The 14,055-nt window shown below is 40.9% G+C and overlaps 1 protein-coding gene across 4 annotated transcripts in view; it reads left to right on the forward strand.

Annotated features, from left to right (window-relative positions):
• The window catches only part of PIK3CB (phosphatidylinositol-4,5-bisphosphate 3-kinase catalytic subunit beta), a 138,843-nt gene that overhangs the window by 58,062 nt on the left and 66,726 nt on the right, over window positions 1-14,055 (forward strand). The window contains exon 1 of one of the 4 annotated variants that reach the window (XM_068406032.1): window positions 401-484. The exons of the other annotated variants lie outside the window; for them this stretch is intronic. The gene's annotated coding sequence lies outside the window, so the exon portion shown is untranslated. Of the gene's footprint in view, window positions 1-400; window positions 485-14,055 lie in introns of those variants that run through there. 4 annotated transcript variants of the gene reach the window in all.

The following is a 14,055-nucleotide window of genomic DNA, read 5'->3' on the forward strand; positions in this document are numbered from 1 at the left end:
GCTCGCACATGGGGTTTTCGCGAGAGGCCCTCAGCAGAGACCCGACCCGCGACGGGCCGCCCGTTTGGCGCACCCCGGGGGCGGGCGGCTCCCCCTCGCCGCCAGCGCCGCGCACCCCACCGGGCCCGGCCGCGGGGGCCCCTCACCGCCGCCCCGCGGCCAACTCCGGCCCTCACGGGGAAGTGGACCCGCGAGCGGCCAGAAGGGGCGGGGACGCGCTGCGCGATTGGCCGCCGCCTGCGGTTTGATACTGAAAGCTGCGCCCGGGTTGGGGGCCCGCGCCAAGGGGGCGGGGCGGGGCGCGAGGGCGAAGCTATTGCCTAGGTAACGCCCGACACCCCTTCCGTGCCCGCGGAGGAGGCGGCAGCGCGCGGCGCGGCCGTTACCGGTGGCGGTGTGAGGGAGCAGGCTCCCCGTTAGCGCCGGCGCCGCCGCGCTGGCTGGGGCGCGGCGCGGGAGACGGCCCCGGCCGCTGCCCGGGCAGGTGGGTGTGCGCGGGCGGGCGGTCTTGGGCAGCCCGAGCTGGCTGTGCCGCGGGGTGCGTGCCGGGCTCTGAGGGGGACGGGACGGGACGGAGCGGTGGCGCACCCGCGGGCGGGCGGGTCTGCGTGGCGGTGGGGCTTTCCCTTGGCCGCCACCGCCGGCTCGTTTCGGTGCCTCCCGGCCCCGCGGCGCCGAGCTCCGCAGGAAGAGGGCATTTCTCGGCTGCCGCTCGTTGCGACACGGTAGTTGCTCAACCGCGCGGGAGGCTGTGCCCTCTCCGCGGCGCGGGGGAAGGTTTCGGCCGGCTGTTTGTCAGCGGAGAGGGGCGCGGGGCCGGCGTGAGGGGCCCGGGGCGGGCGGCGGCGGACGCCTCCCGCCGGTCACTGGCCGCCGCGGCGGAGCGGGCGGGAGCCTTTGTGCGCTGCCGTGCCGCGAGCCGGCGTTGCGCAAGAGCGCGCGGCGGTAACGGCCGCCGCAACAAGTGGCTCGCGCGCATCCCGCGCCCGTTGTGCAACCGGCCCGCGGCTGGCGCGGCCCCTCGGCTCCCGCCGTCGGGCGGCGGAGCCTGCGCGGCTCTTCCGCGGCCGCGGCCGGCTCTGAGCGGCGCGGGGGAGAGGCTCGGCGGGCCCGGGGTGTTGAGCGCTTTCTCCCCGGTCAGGGTTCTCCGCACAGCTGCTCTGTGCTTTCTGCCTGGGGATTTAAAGGTTTTTTTTTTCCCAGCTGAGAACTCTTAGTGATCGCTTTGTGATTCTGAAATGACGTTTAGGTTACTCGCTACTCCTGGCTGTTTTCAGCTGAGGTTCTGAGCGCTGTTCTCCTTCTGAACCGCAGGAATTTACATGGAAAAGCAGCGTTTGTGAAATGTTTCCAGTCAGATGCTCCAGTGAGATGCTCGTTCTCTGTGCAGCCCAGAGGGGCAGTGCACAGAGCGATCACCTGGGCAGCGTGCTGTCCTCGGGTACTTTCTTAACAGACAACTAAACTCTTCCACAGATGAGGACCTGTTTCTGTGTAAGGGGGAATAAATCTTCATTAATCCCAAAGAGTTCCTGTAAGAGAAACGGAAACCAGGCCAGATTCACTGGTTTGTCTAGCTCCAACGCGTGTGTGCTTACAGACTGATGCTGGATACCTTCCAAAATCAAGAAAGCTAAGGGTTTTTTTGCCAGAACTTTCTGCATTTACAGACTTTTCTTGTCTCCAGATATGTTGATGAGTTTTGTTCATTTGGAATTGCCAGCTGTAGCCGAAGTAAATGTTATGTACTCTCTAAGCCAGTGCTGCCGTTACACTGTTGATATTGAACTTTATTCAGTCTTAGGAAGTTCTTGAAGCTGGGTGTTACTGGAAACCCCAGTAAGACATTATTTATGTTTTCAGGACTGTAGTTTAGTATTCAAAGTTACGTGAATACGTGAAGGATGTCACAGAAATTTGATCAGCCTGAGGTTTGCAGTGTTAGCTAGAGACTCCCACAACTGTAGGTCTTCAAAGATTAATTAAAAGGTGAAATAAATCTTTATAATACACTTGCTTTTAGGAGAATTGCATATAAAGAAATATTCAATATCCCTACGCTTGTCGAAGCGTTGCAAAGTCTGATGGAGTGTGTTAAGGTGGCTGGGGAATCAATCACCAGGTCACTTGGAAACTTCGATCTAGAAGCTTCAGTTCAGACTGACGATGGTTTTCCAGGCTTCGGAAGTTTCGTGGCAGCAAGCAGGGCTTTGCAGAAGGGTGAGAGAAAAAAAAGGATTATTGAACAGAAATTCTTTGGTAACTGTTTTTGGCCTTTTTAAAAAGAATGTCGGGGATATCAGTAATATCAAGAATGTTTGGTTGTGGATTGACTTGGAAACACGTTTGGGTGGCATTTCAGCCTGTAAGTAAACGTTTTTAAATTTTATTTTAAAAAGGAACTTCCCCCATATATAGCCTTAAATATTTTTGTTGATGTCTATTTCAATATCTGTTTTTCTTGAATAAAAATCACTTCAGTTAAGTCAGGTTTCACTTCCTTGGAATATCTGATGTCATAAATTCGCTGGTTCTCCAATTGTCTATAGACTTTTGGCAGAACTCCATATTCTAGTGTAGGAAAGCCTTTTTTTTTAAAAAAAAAAAAAAATCTTTCTTTGATTCTTGTGATATACTAAAGAGAGAACTTATCCTGCCTTTTCTCCCTGATTTCACTACTCCACTACTCCTTTCCCTTTTTTGGAAGTTGACCGTAGAGTTAATAGGTTTGTGAAATGTTGCACACTTTTTTTAAAGTTTGCGTATATCTGCAATATGCTCTATTCCATAAATGTGAAGTTTAAAACCAAAATCCAGTAAAAACACAAGCCGTCAGAATGCTGTATATACCAGGAGGGTGCAGGAAAAACACTAACTGTTACTATTTAGAAGTTGGGTGGAAATGCGTGCTGGTGTTCTGACCGTTTAGCTTGAAAGCTGGTATTGTGTTTCAGTGACCAGAGGCACAGAGTTCAAGTAGCTTAAGTGCTTTTTCAGAGATCTAGAGATACACGTGGAAGCTTTGCCCTTGGTCCTCTAAAAGTTGCCACCAGTTAACTTACCTGAAAATAAATACGTGGGTAGTTGGGCTGTGGAATGTGCCATTGTATTTTATGCAAAGCCCACGGGGCTGCTCTGGTTTGAGGTGGGTGTTCTGACTTGCCCCACTTGGTAGCAGCAGACCGTTAAGTTAGGAAGTTAACCCTGTTCACAACTGGCGGCTTCTGGGAAAGCAGCCCAGGAGAGGAAAATCTGAAATAAGCATCATTTACCAGTTACATAGAAAAGCTTGCTTGTTTGGGTTTTTTTAAGTAAATGTCTGTTTGTACTCAAACTAATGCTCTCAGAGCATTGACACACGTGGTGTTATGTACGACATCTCAAATCTTGATTCATTTGCCTCAGAATATGAGGACTTTGAATCACAGAGGGCTAAAAAAAATTCAGTATTAGTGTCTGAGTGCATTAAGCAATTTTTTTTTTGTGGCAGTGCTGTTAGTCCTCACAGTCACCCACCATGTGAAAGTTTCAGTGTATTTTGATAACTAAATCAGATCTGGTGGCAGAAATCACTTTGCGTTAGAAATTTAACAGGTTTTTTAAATTAATATTTAGAAACCACAGTAGTAACTTTTAAGCAGGTGGTTTTGCTTTGAGTTGGTGAGGTGTGTACTTAGGGTCCAGAATTAACAGCAGGTAACAAAGTGGTGGTTCTGTCAAAACTCACAAATTGGAGATTCTGCAAGGTTAAGGTTATGTGTATCTGTATAATGCCTGAAGTACCAGTTAGTTTATGTGCAACATTGACCAATCTGTTTTACAATCTGTCAAATTTACATGGGTAAACCTTTATATCTCAACCTTTGGTGGAAATAAATTCAGGAATGTGGGTCTATTTACATATATTAGAGTTGCGGAGTGAGGCCCTCATGTGCAAATGCTTGTGGATATGCAGCTGCCAAAATAATTGAATTTACATACTGGCTTCAGAAGATTAAAGAAACAAATAGTGACATTGATGTGTCAAAAAAAGCTTCCTTTGAGAAGCAGGATTGGAGCAATTACACTGTCTCCCAGTGATAATTTTTTGGAGGGGCAGGGGGACTTGCACATTGTTTATTTGTTTTGGTTTTGGCAGCCATGGTTTAATTGCTAGTGTGCTGCAGGGTATGGCCTTTCGTAAACTTGGTTGTATGCAAACAGAGGACCCAGACTGTCCTCACGTACCATCTTTGCTCCTTCCACTTCATGGCTTTGGCTGTTGGCCACAGGGGAAAAATGCCCCAAATCTTTTTCAGTTGCATTAAAACAGGGTGGGGAGGGAGAGGGGCAGCTGTGCCAACTTTGATTATTTGGTTTCCTACCTTAGATGCTCTTGACTTTAAATTGTGAATTAATTGAACTCAGGAGTAATTTTGTATCTTTGGAGCTAAATCTACATATATAGAAATATTTTTTTGTATTTACTTTAAAAAGAGCATAAGAATTATGAGTATTATGTTTTTTTCTCTTAATGCAAAATATACTTAATATCATTTTGCTACTCATAGCTTACTTTTGTTTCTTACAAAATTATCAAACTTGCATATTTTTGATAAGTAGTTTTGTATTAAATTTTCACTATGAAACTAAGTTGTAAAGGGTGCCCTTCTGTTTCCAGAATATCTTGCTATTATTTGCAATAGTTATTCTGATTTTGAGAATAGCTTTGTGAATTCTGCATCAAAATATCTTAAAGGAACTCCATCAGAGATACCAGTGTCTAGTTTTATGCTTGTGTAACTTTATGTGTTGCTGTAATGCTGAGTGGTTTTACTTCCCATGATAAGTTGATAAATGATCCCCAGATTTTTTACTTCCTTTTTTTTTTTTAACAGAAAATTTGAATAAGTGACATATAGTTCCTTGGGGCAGGGGTCGAGTGAGTTGACCTGATGGGATAGATCTGCCTCTTAAAATAAAGTACTTCTAAGAGATCATGCAGAATTGTGTATATTGCACATAAAATAGCTGTATAAATACTTTTTTTTTTTTTTTCCCCAGAAACTATGATGATTGAATGGGAAAGATATGCCCTGTAAGGGAAAGAAATCTGTGTTGTGGGTTTAATTTTTGTGCCTATATGTGATGGTATCTTTCTTCTTTGCTTGAGTTTACTTGTAAGAGGGGAGGAGGTGACAACCCTGTGATTTCTAATTTCTTTTCAGGAGACCCAAGTAATCAGTGTGTTCTCATTACTATCTTTTGAAGTTCACTTTTGGGAACTACCAGAGGTTTAGACTGAAGAGTTTAAACTTGTCTTCACAATGTTCTTCTGAGATTTGTGTTCCCAGATTTCTTGTATCCAGAGCAGAAAGCAGAGGCTTTTGTTAATGCATTAATTTGGAACTGATGAACATTTTTAAGTGATGTGGGGTCCATTAGGAACTTGCACTGTTTGTTCTCCCTTGGGGCCATTCCTCTTCTCCCCTTACCCCCAGGCACCATATATCCACTGGATTAAAAAAGACTATGAGAGGATTCAAAGATGAGTTAGATGATGGAAGTTTTGAGTTTGCATGAACTGGCAGCATGTGCGCAATAGCTTGTTTGGGTAGTAGAGGTAGATAAATAGTTTTGTGGAAGTCATGGGAGTGTTTGTGGTTTGTGTTGTCAGTTAATAAGAATTAATAAGAACATTAGTGTGTCTTTGGGTTTATGATACAGTATTGTTATGAAGCATCTGCTAATTTTCAGTGTTTCTGAAAGTCTTTTGTTGTCTGAATGCACAGAAGGTATCTTTAACAAAGCAATGGAATATTTAAAAAACAAGCATGACGATAGTCAGTTGTTTATGAAAGCTTTTGTGTGGAATGTGCAATAGCTGGCATTCTGTAGGATCGACCTGACAGTGTAGGAGGCTCACAGTCCTGCTGTCCAGTGGGTTTGTGACAGATTTAATGCACAAGACTTGTGCTTGTATGCAGCTACAGAGTACTAGAAGCAGTTTAAAAATCAGAGTAGGTAGATGGTTTGGAGAATATTGTAAAAAACCTCTAGAAGATAGAATAACTGGTAACATTTGTAGTGCTTGAGATTCTTGTGCTAGCTATCTATTGAGCAATGCCTTTTTTATCTTTTGTAAATAAGGTGCTTGAGAGATGGGTTTTGATATTGTTGCATAATTTTATTTTCTAAGAATGAAAAGTGATATTTCAAAATGTGCTATGTTGTTTTCAGTTAACAATTTGATGTTCATAAGTATAGAATGTTAATAACAGAAAATATAAATCATACCTGACTTTAAAAACGGATTACATTTGTGTCACTACCAAAAGACTGCTTTCAAGTGCAGCAGTACGATGGTTTTCTGTCAGTGATGTGAGTATTGCTATTTAGTGTTGTGTCCTCCAGAAGGCTGGCAGTTAGCCTGTGGTTTGTGTATACACACACACACGGGTACAGGCATGCATACACACAGGAGAACTAGGTAAACAAAGGTAAATGTTGTCAATAGAAACTCCAGGCTAATTACAAAGTTGATGTGGTAGAAAGAAGCACATAAAATGTTATTTAAAAATTGTATTGGACACTGTGTCCCCTTCCTGGTTGGCTTCAGGCCTCAAATTCCTTCCTCTGTTTTTGAAAAACACTTTGGTCCTTATGCCTGTACTTTTTTCCACTTCATCCACCTTTCAGGATTTCTGTTCTTAATATTTTTTTTGTTCTTATAGTCTGTCATTAAACTTGCTACTCTTGGCTTATTCCTTCTCCCCAGATCCACCATTATTTCTCTCCCAGCCCCCAAAGAAATTAAGCACCCGTGTGTTAACCATGTGTGAGTCTTCACTCCATTAAGTGTCTTGTCTTTTTAGACTACTGGTTCTTGGAGGCATAGACTGGTGTTCCCTTACAGTGCCCTGTGGGGTCCTGTCGTGAGGAGGTGTATTAGAAATAATTTATGCTTCACAAAGTATAGTATTCTGTAAAATGGAATCTGCAGAAGAAAGGACTCTCTGGTGACAGCTGTGGGAGGGAAGGAAACCTGTAGTCACAGATGAGGTCCAGGATGGGAAACAAGTGGACTGCTATGGTAAGGGCTTGGCAGTCTGGGACTAGAGGTACACCAGGGAGATGGCGGCATTGGTGTGGTAGAAATCGTGGTACTGGGAGGCCTGCTTTTGGATCCTCCATGTTTCAGTGCTTGAAGGTGGCTGGCAATATTGTTTGTTCTCTGATGGTGTTGGGATGTTAGGTTTTTTTTTCAAATCCCTTTTGGACTTATAATGGGTGTTGCTAAGGGAGGCAAGGCCTTTGGGATTCTCCATTGTGTGTGGTGTTCAGAAAATCATGTGGGCTTGGAGTATTTGTATTTCTAGCCTTTAGTGCTGAGTGTCTTCCTTTCGTTTCAGCTGATACAGAGGAGGACCTCTGAATTTACTATTTCGTTATCTCTGTGTCCTGCTAAGGATGCAGTTCAAGATGTCGGTGAAGATACTTAAGGAGGATTGTCTGAGTCATAACCAGGGATCCTCTAGGCAAAGAGGAGTTAGTACTTGGTATACAGAGAGCAGTAAAACAGATGTAGTGTATGTATGTGTGTGCAGTCTGTATAGGCATATGAAATGGCTAAATGTCAGTGAGACACAGTAGAATGTAAGTCTTGTTACTAATTTATGGAAATCTACAAGAACAAAAAACCCAATAATGAGTCCAAACCGAGTAGGAAATAAAATTTGAAATGCAGCTTTACAGCTACCTGAGAGGAGGTTGTGGCGAGGTGGATGTCAGTCTCTTTTCCCAAGTAACAAGCGATAGGACAATAGGAAACGGCCTCAAGTTGCTCAAGGGAGGGTTTAGATTGGATATTAAGAAAAATTTCTTTACCGAAAGGGTTATCAAGCATTGGAACAGGCTGCCCAGGGAAGTGGTTGAGTTGCCATCCCTGGAGGTGTTTAAAAGATGTGTAGATGTGGTGGTTAGGGACATAGTTTAGTGTTAGAGTTGGCAGTGTTAGGTTTATGGTTGGACTTGATGATCTTAAGGGTCTTTTCCAACCTAAAGGATTCTGTGATTCTATTCTTTAGGTTTTCTTATGTCAGGTTTGAACAGAAGTTTTATGGGAGTCTTAAGTGCTCCATGACATTAGGATTGAACCATAATATCAGGAGGTGAAGAACACTTGTCTGCATCTGCTGAAGTATTTTAAATTATTTACTCATAGTAATAATTTAAGTGTGAAGGTGTGTGTATGTGTGTGGAGAAGAGCTGTCTTGTTTTTGTTTTCATGGGAAGACTGTATTTGGGAATCTGTGATAAATGCTGACTGGAAAGTGAGTAGTAGTTTCTGAACCCTGTTGAGTGGAAAGAAGCATCATTAGTCTGGCAGATTGTCGGCAGCAAATGGTACATTAATTTTTGGCACAAAACTGTTGCTAGCAAAAAAACAGACTTTCCTTTCTGTTGTTAATACAAATGAGGAGGGACTGATTATCTGTTCTCAGCAGGCTGATAATGTTCAGCTGCTTTTTAATATCCATGTAAGACAGACACAATGCTTTTGACGAAAGTCCTATTCTATTTTATTTAAAAAACCCCACTTTCTAATATACTGATAATCTGCATCCATCTACCTAACTAACTTTATTTAAAGAATAAGTTTATTCTTCATATACAAACTATGTATAAACTATTGCAAAATTTCAAATGTTATTTGAAGAGAAAGAGATACCACTATTAAGATGTGTATTGAACAGAACATGGTGAGTCTTCATCCTAGGCCAGTTTTACTTCTCCAGCACTTCAGAAGTACTGTTTTACATCTACTACTAGTGGTTGTAATATAAGGAAGTAATATTTTTTTATTAAAAAAGTTTATTTACACTTGAATTAAATGATTTCTGGCTATGTTGAAAGTTGTAGTAAGCTCAACGTAGTGATCTAACTTTATTTTTTACCTGAGTAATAATAAAGGCATTTTTCTTTACTGAATTGTTGCTGTAAGTGTTAGGGTGCCATTTTTTAATACTCAGTGTGATTCTGCCTAAGTTCTTAGAGTTCAGCTAACACAAGTACTTAAGAATTGTTTATTTTTGTGCGGCAGTCTGTTTTGATAACTGTAGTAATTTCTACTTCCTTTGGGGGCTGTAAATAAATCTGGCATACGAAGAGCTACAGTGATGAAGAACAGCAGAAAAAGTACTGCATAAAAAGGAGAGGTTATTTAGTAGAAATTGAATTCTTCACTAAAAACAAGATTTGCAAGAATGTGAAGATGTAACTTAAAAAGTTAGAAGTAATGTTAAGACCACAATCAAGCCTTTTCCTCATCATTTCTCATCTGAATTTGTAGTAGTTTCATCAAGATTTGCAGCAGCTCTGTATCTTTGGAAATCGAATGCGTATATTGGGTGCTTTCATAATTTCTGTCACTGCAAATGCGCTGGATTACAACTTGCTTTATATTCGGTTTGCACAAAATGACAAGTCCTTATCTATTTCCACTTGTTAAATAATGAACTTCTCTGTATTTTTTCCTTGATTCCATTTTGTTTAACTTGAAAGCTTCAACATTAATTTACTTGGGTGAGAAATATGTGGGTAAAGCACTGGCTGGGGATTTGTCATAGATTCTGTTTCCAAGTGTGTCACACGGCTGCTGTTTGAGCTCACAGAAGTTTGGTTATCACGGTATGTTTTCATCTGTGTGTTGGCGATGAGGCAGTTGCTTTTTCTTTCTTTAGTGTCTCTGCTTGGTAAACTTTTCTTGTATTTGTCTTTGAACTTATGTCAGCTGTCGTGGACCTTAAAGTATGTGAGATGCTACTTTAGGGTAAATGCAGATGCTTCATTGAAAAATACTTGTAGCAGCTATGGTAGTTGAAATGAATAGCAAATAGGTTTTATGTGCTTTGTATTAGGATGGAGAAAATGCAAATGTATTTTTAAGTGGCTCCATTTAAAAAAATCCATTTCAGTGGCCACTTACAAACATCCTAGCTGATGACAGCCTCACTTTGCCTAGTATCTGTGAAAATTCCTTTGTTGAAAGAAAATCTCCTTTATTGTATTTAAAAAAAAAAAAGGGGAGAAATTATTCATAAAAGGTAGGTGTAAGCGGACTGTAGTACAGCAGCTAAAGTATTTTTAAAGCATCATTTTAAAAGATTAAAAATTTAGAATCTTTAGTGTATTGTTGTCATGGGAATAGAAATTTGAATGATTAACCCGCTTCTATTTATAGCTGTTTTCTCCAAGTTAATATTCCTGTTCCAGTTAACTTCTAGGTAAATTTTATGAGAAGGCAGAGCAATTCTTGCTGTAGTCTGTTACTGCAGCTAATCATTTTAGTGTACTTGGGTTACTTCCTTTTTGATGTGAATTTTGCAAATCATGTCGCTGTATTCTTATATTTATATTTGTACTTTGATAACTTGTCCACTTTTATTGCATGCAACTACAGGATTTAAAGAGGTGTTCAGCATTTGATGTCTCCTTTTGTCTTCCCATCACTACTTGCCAATTTTTAAAATACTGGTATATCACTGCTTGAGACTGATCTTCTGGGGTTATTGGCTCATGAGAATGAGAGATGCAGGCTGCATGTGCTATACTGATAAAACTCGAAAGAGCCAGACCTAATATATACCAATTATTATGAAAATTTTCCACCCTCTTGATGCCAGAAGTTGCTGCTTCATTGTTAATTTAATTGGGGCTTGTTGGCCAGGAAAGTAGCATACTACTTTTACTGTGTTTTTTAGCTCTGTATGTGGAGTAATAAATGGTTTCTACCTATGTAATGGTGGTTTTCCTTGAAATCAGGCAGTGTGGGTTGGTTAGACCCCTTATGTCGGAAGGAGTCTTCAGAAATTGCAGCATTCCTGAAACTTTCAGCTCCAGCTTCTACATTTTAGTGATTAACAGCCCCACTTAACCTGAAAAAAGATCTCTTGGGGCGTAGTGGCAAATGAAGTGGTGTAAGTGTTGTTTAATTTTCTGTTGTTCTGTGAGGTACTTTTTTTTCCTGTGATTTACTTGTGAGAAGTAAAATAGGATTATAGAGGGGCTTTGTTTACTTTCTGACTTATCATGGGGGAGAATTTGAAAAAAGTTAAGGCAAATATTTTTCGAGTCTTTCCTCAAGACTTGCACCCCTTGGTAAATCACTCTTTTGCTGTCAAGTGTGGTTGTGAAAAATTTCTGTCATGGTCAAACCGCTGTTGTTTGTGTGAAAAATGAAAAGCCTTTGCTTTTGAAGAGTCACTTTTTTGATTTCTGATTTTTCAGCGTATTTCAAGAATGGCTTTCTTAACTACAAATGCTGCTGCTCTGGTGCTCTTCTACGTGGCCAGGTTTATGTGCTGTGTATAGTACTACTACTGTTGTTTGGAGGTGAGGCAACATGGTCTGAAACAGAAAGTTCTTCTGATGTAGTGAAGTGGTTGTCAAAAGAAAGCCTCTCTGGTGGTTTACTCTGGAAGAAGGAGCTCATTCTCATTTATCAGAGCAAGAGAGAGCTTTTAGGTGCATATTGCCAGAAACTGATTGAAATAGTGGTCTCGTAATTCAGTGTTAGTGGGAGGATAAATACATTCTTCAGAATGCATCTGCTGCCTCCTCTCCTCAGTCTGTCCATGCCTTGCCTGTGAAAATGTCAGAGAAGGTATCATTTTCAGTCCAGCCTTTGTCAGGTTCCTCTTTAGTCTTGCGGTTTCAGATGCTACACAAAGTTAAGAGACTTGTATTTTATTCTTTCCGTCTTGATGGTTCATCTCGTGGTTCATCTCAGTGTCAGGAATTGCTTTGCAGTTTGATCATGTTGAATATAGAATTATTCTTAATCTGATTACAGTGGTTTTATTCACCATAGCATCTACGATACTAAGGGTAAGAAGTCGTTCACCTGTGTTAGAGATGTGCCACACAGATTGCTCACTTCATGGAGGAAGCTTATTCCCCAAGAACTTCTATGCTCTGCCAGTGCTGCTATCACACGGGGTCATAGCTGTTGCTACTCTTCGTGCGAAGTTGGCTGGGGGGAATGCACGTGGCAGTGCACTGAAAAGGGTACCTAGAGCAAGTTACAGCTCTAGTACTACTATAGCTCTGTTCCTTCTCAGAATATAGAAATCAGTTTCTCACTGCTGGGTTCCCTGACACCACAAAAAACTTTTACTTCTGTCAGAAATGAGCCTGTAGAAAAGACAGTTCTTTAATCTACTGAAACCTTTTCATTAATGAAGCTGAAAAATGCCATGTAGTCTAATTATTTAGAAATTACACTTGATATTTTTACATTTTTTTTTCTGAAAAAAAACCCCAAAACCCCACCCAAACAAACCTCAAAATACCCTTCCAAAACCCAACCAAACTTCCATGAGCAGAGCCTGGTAGTTGCATACCTGTTGAGTTATTCTTCCTGTTTTTGATATGTAGTAACTTTCATAAAGAAACTTGATGAAGGGGAATTTTGTTTTTAAAAAAAATAACTGAAAATTGTTGGTGATGCTAGGAATTATTTATCAGCTCTAAGATGACAGAATCTTTGATAGCCATGCACTTTTTCTTGTTGAATGATGGATGTACCAGATGATCGAGAAGGTTATAGAACTTTCATGTAAAGAAGCGTTAAGGGAGACAGTCTACCAATATATATTGCGTTGCAGCTTTTATTATATTGAAGAAAAAAATAATTAACAAAAGGGATAAAATAATCTTGCTATAAATATAGATATTAATGCAAAGGATTATAGTAGAACCTGGGAATGTGATTGTTTAATTTTACATTAGAAAATTTGGTCTCACAATCACTTCCAGATACATTTTATATTGTAAATTGTGCACTGATTGCTATTGTACTGCCAATCTTAAATTCTTACATAAGGGCTAGAAAGAACAGGGATATCGTAAAGCTTCTGTCATTTCAATGTTTCAGAGGAAGTGTAAGCATTAAACCGAAAGCCCAAGCCTTTTATTCAGGCTTGCTATTAGTTTTGTGTTCAGTGTTTCCCCACCCCTCTAAACGTGTATCAGGTTCGCTGTTGAGTGGCTAAGACAAGCAGGAGGGTGGCTGTCCTTGCTTTCTTCAAACTCTGCTCGTCTTGCTGCCACATTCCCCTAGTGATACTCTCTGTTTTGTAACACAGTTGAGCTTCTCAGAGGGTTTTGATATACACACAGAGAACCTGAATTTGTGCATTCTGATGTATAACATGCAACTCCTTTGATAACACCCTGAGTTTTCGGCACCGGAGTATGAGGCAATAGGAGTCTCACTACCTGAAAGAGTGGGGAGCAAGAGCGGATTAAAATGCACAGTGTTTCATTCCCTACAAGAGCTTGATAGATTTGCTTTTGAGTGTTGGATATAGCTGAAGGTAAACTGCATTTGTTAGATGCTTGAATTTTTCCTTCTTCATCATAAGGAATATTCTTAGTGATCACTTTTAGTTTCAGATAATATTTACTATATTATGTTAGTGATGAAATACTGTTGATATTTATCATGTGGTAATATTTGGAATCAAACGCCAAGTTGGACCACAGCACCATGTCTTCGAAGTACACTTAGCTAGACACTACTGTGTGTGTTCATAATCTCTTGCAATCCATGCTTCGGAGTTTGTTTTAATCTTAAAGAACAAAGCCTTTAAACTGGTATCTGGAACAGAGTGGGAAGTAGCTTCACAAATGGCTCATAACAATTAATTCCTGAAAAATTAATTGTTTAGTCTTGGTATTTAACTCTACTAAATGTGTTCTCATTTATATAAAATTAAATATGCACACAACAAAAAGCAGAACTGGGGAACTAAATAGAAGTAAATTTGCATAGTTTCACCATATTAGGCATTTAACAGAATGTAAATGGGAAGTGAAACATCAGCATGTGAAAGTAGACTACACAGAAGAGATCACAAGAAACAGAAATCACAAGTAGTCCTATTAATAATGTTTCAAGTAACTAAATAATTGTGATATGATCTTTGCAGAGCCAAGATGAAGACTCACTGTTTTGTTTCTCTTTTTAACATGCAAGTAAATATTTATTCATTTAGTAACTTTTGGGTGGAA

Source organism: Nyctibius grandis, chromosome 8 (genome assembly GCF_013368605.1).
Source record: "Nyctibius grandis isolate bNycGra1 chromosome 8, bNycGra1.pri, whole genome shotgun sequence".
Classification (NCBI taxonomy): Eukaryota; Metazoa; Chordata; class Aves; order Nyctibiiformes; family Nyctibiidae; genus Nyctibius; species Nyctibius grandis.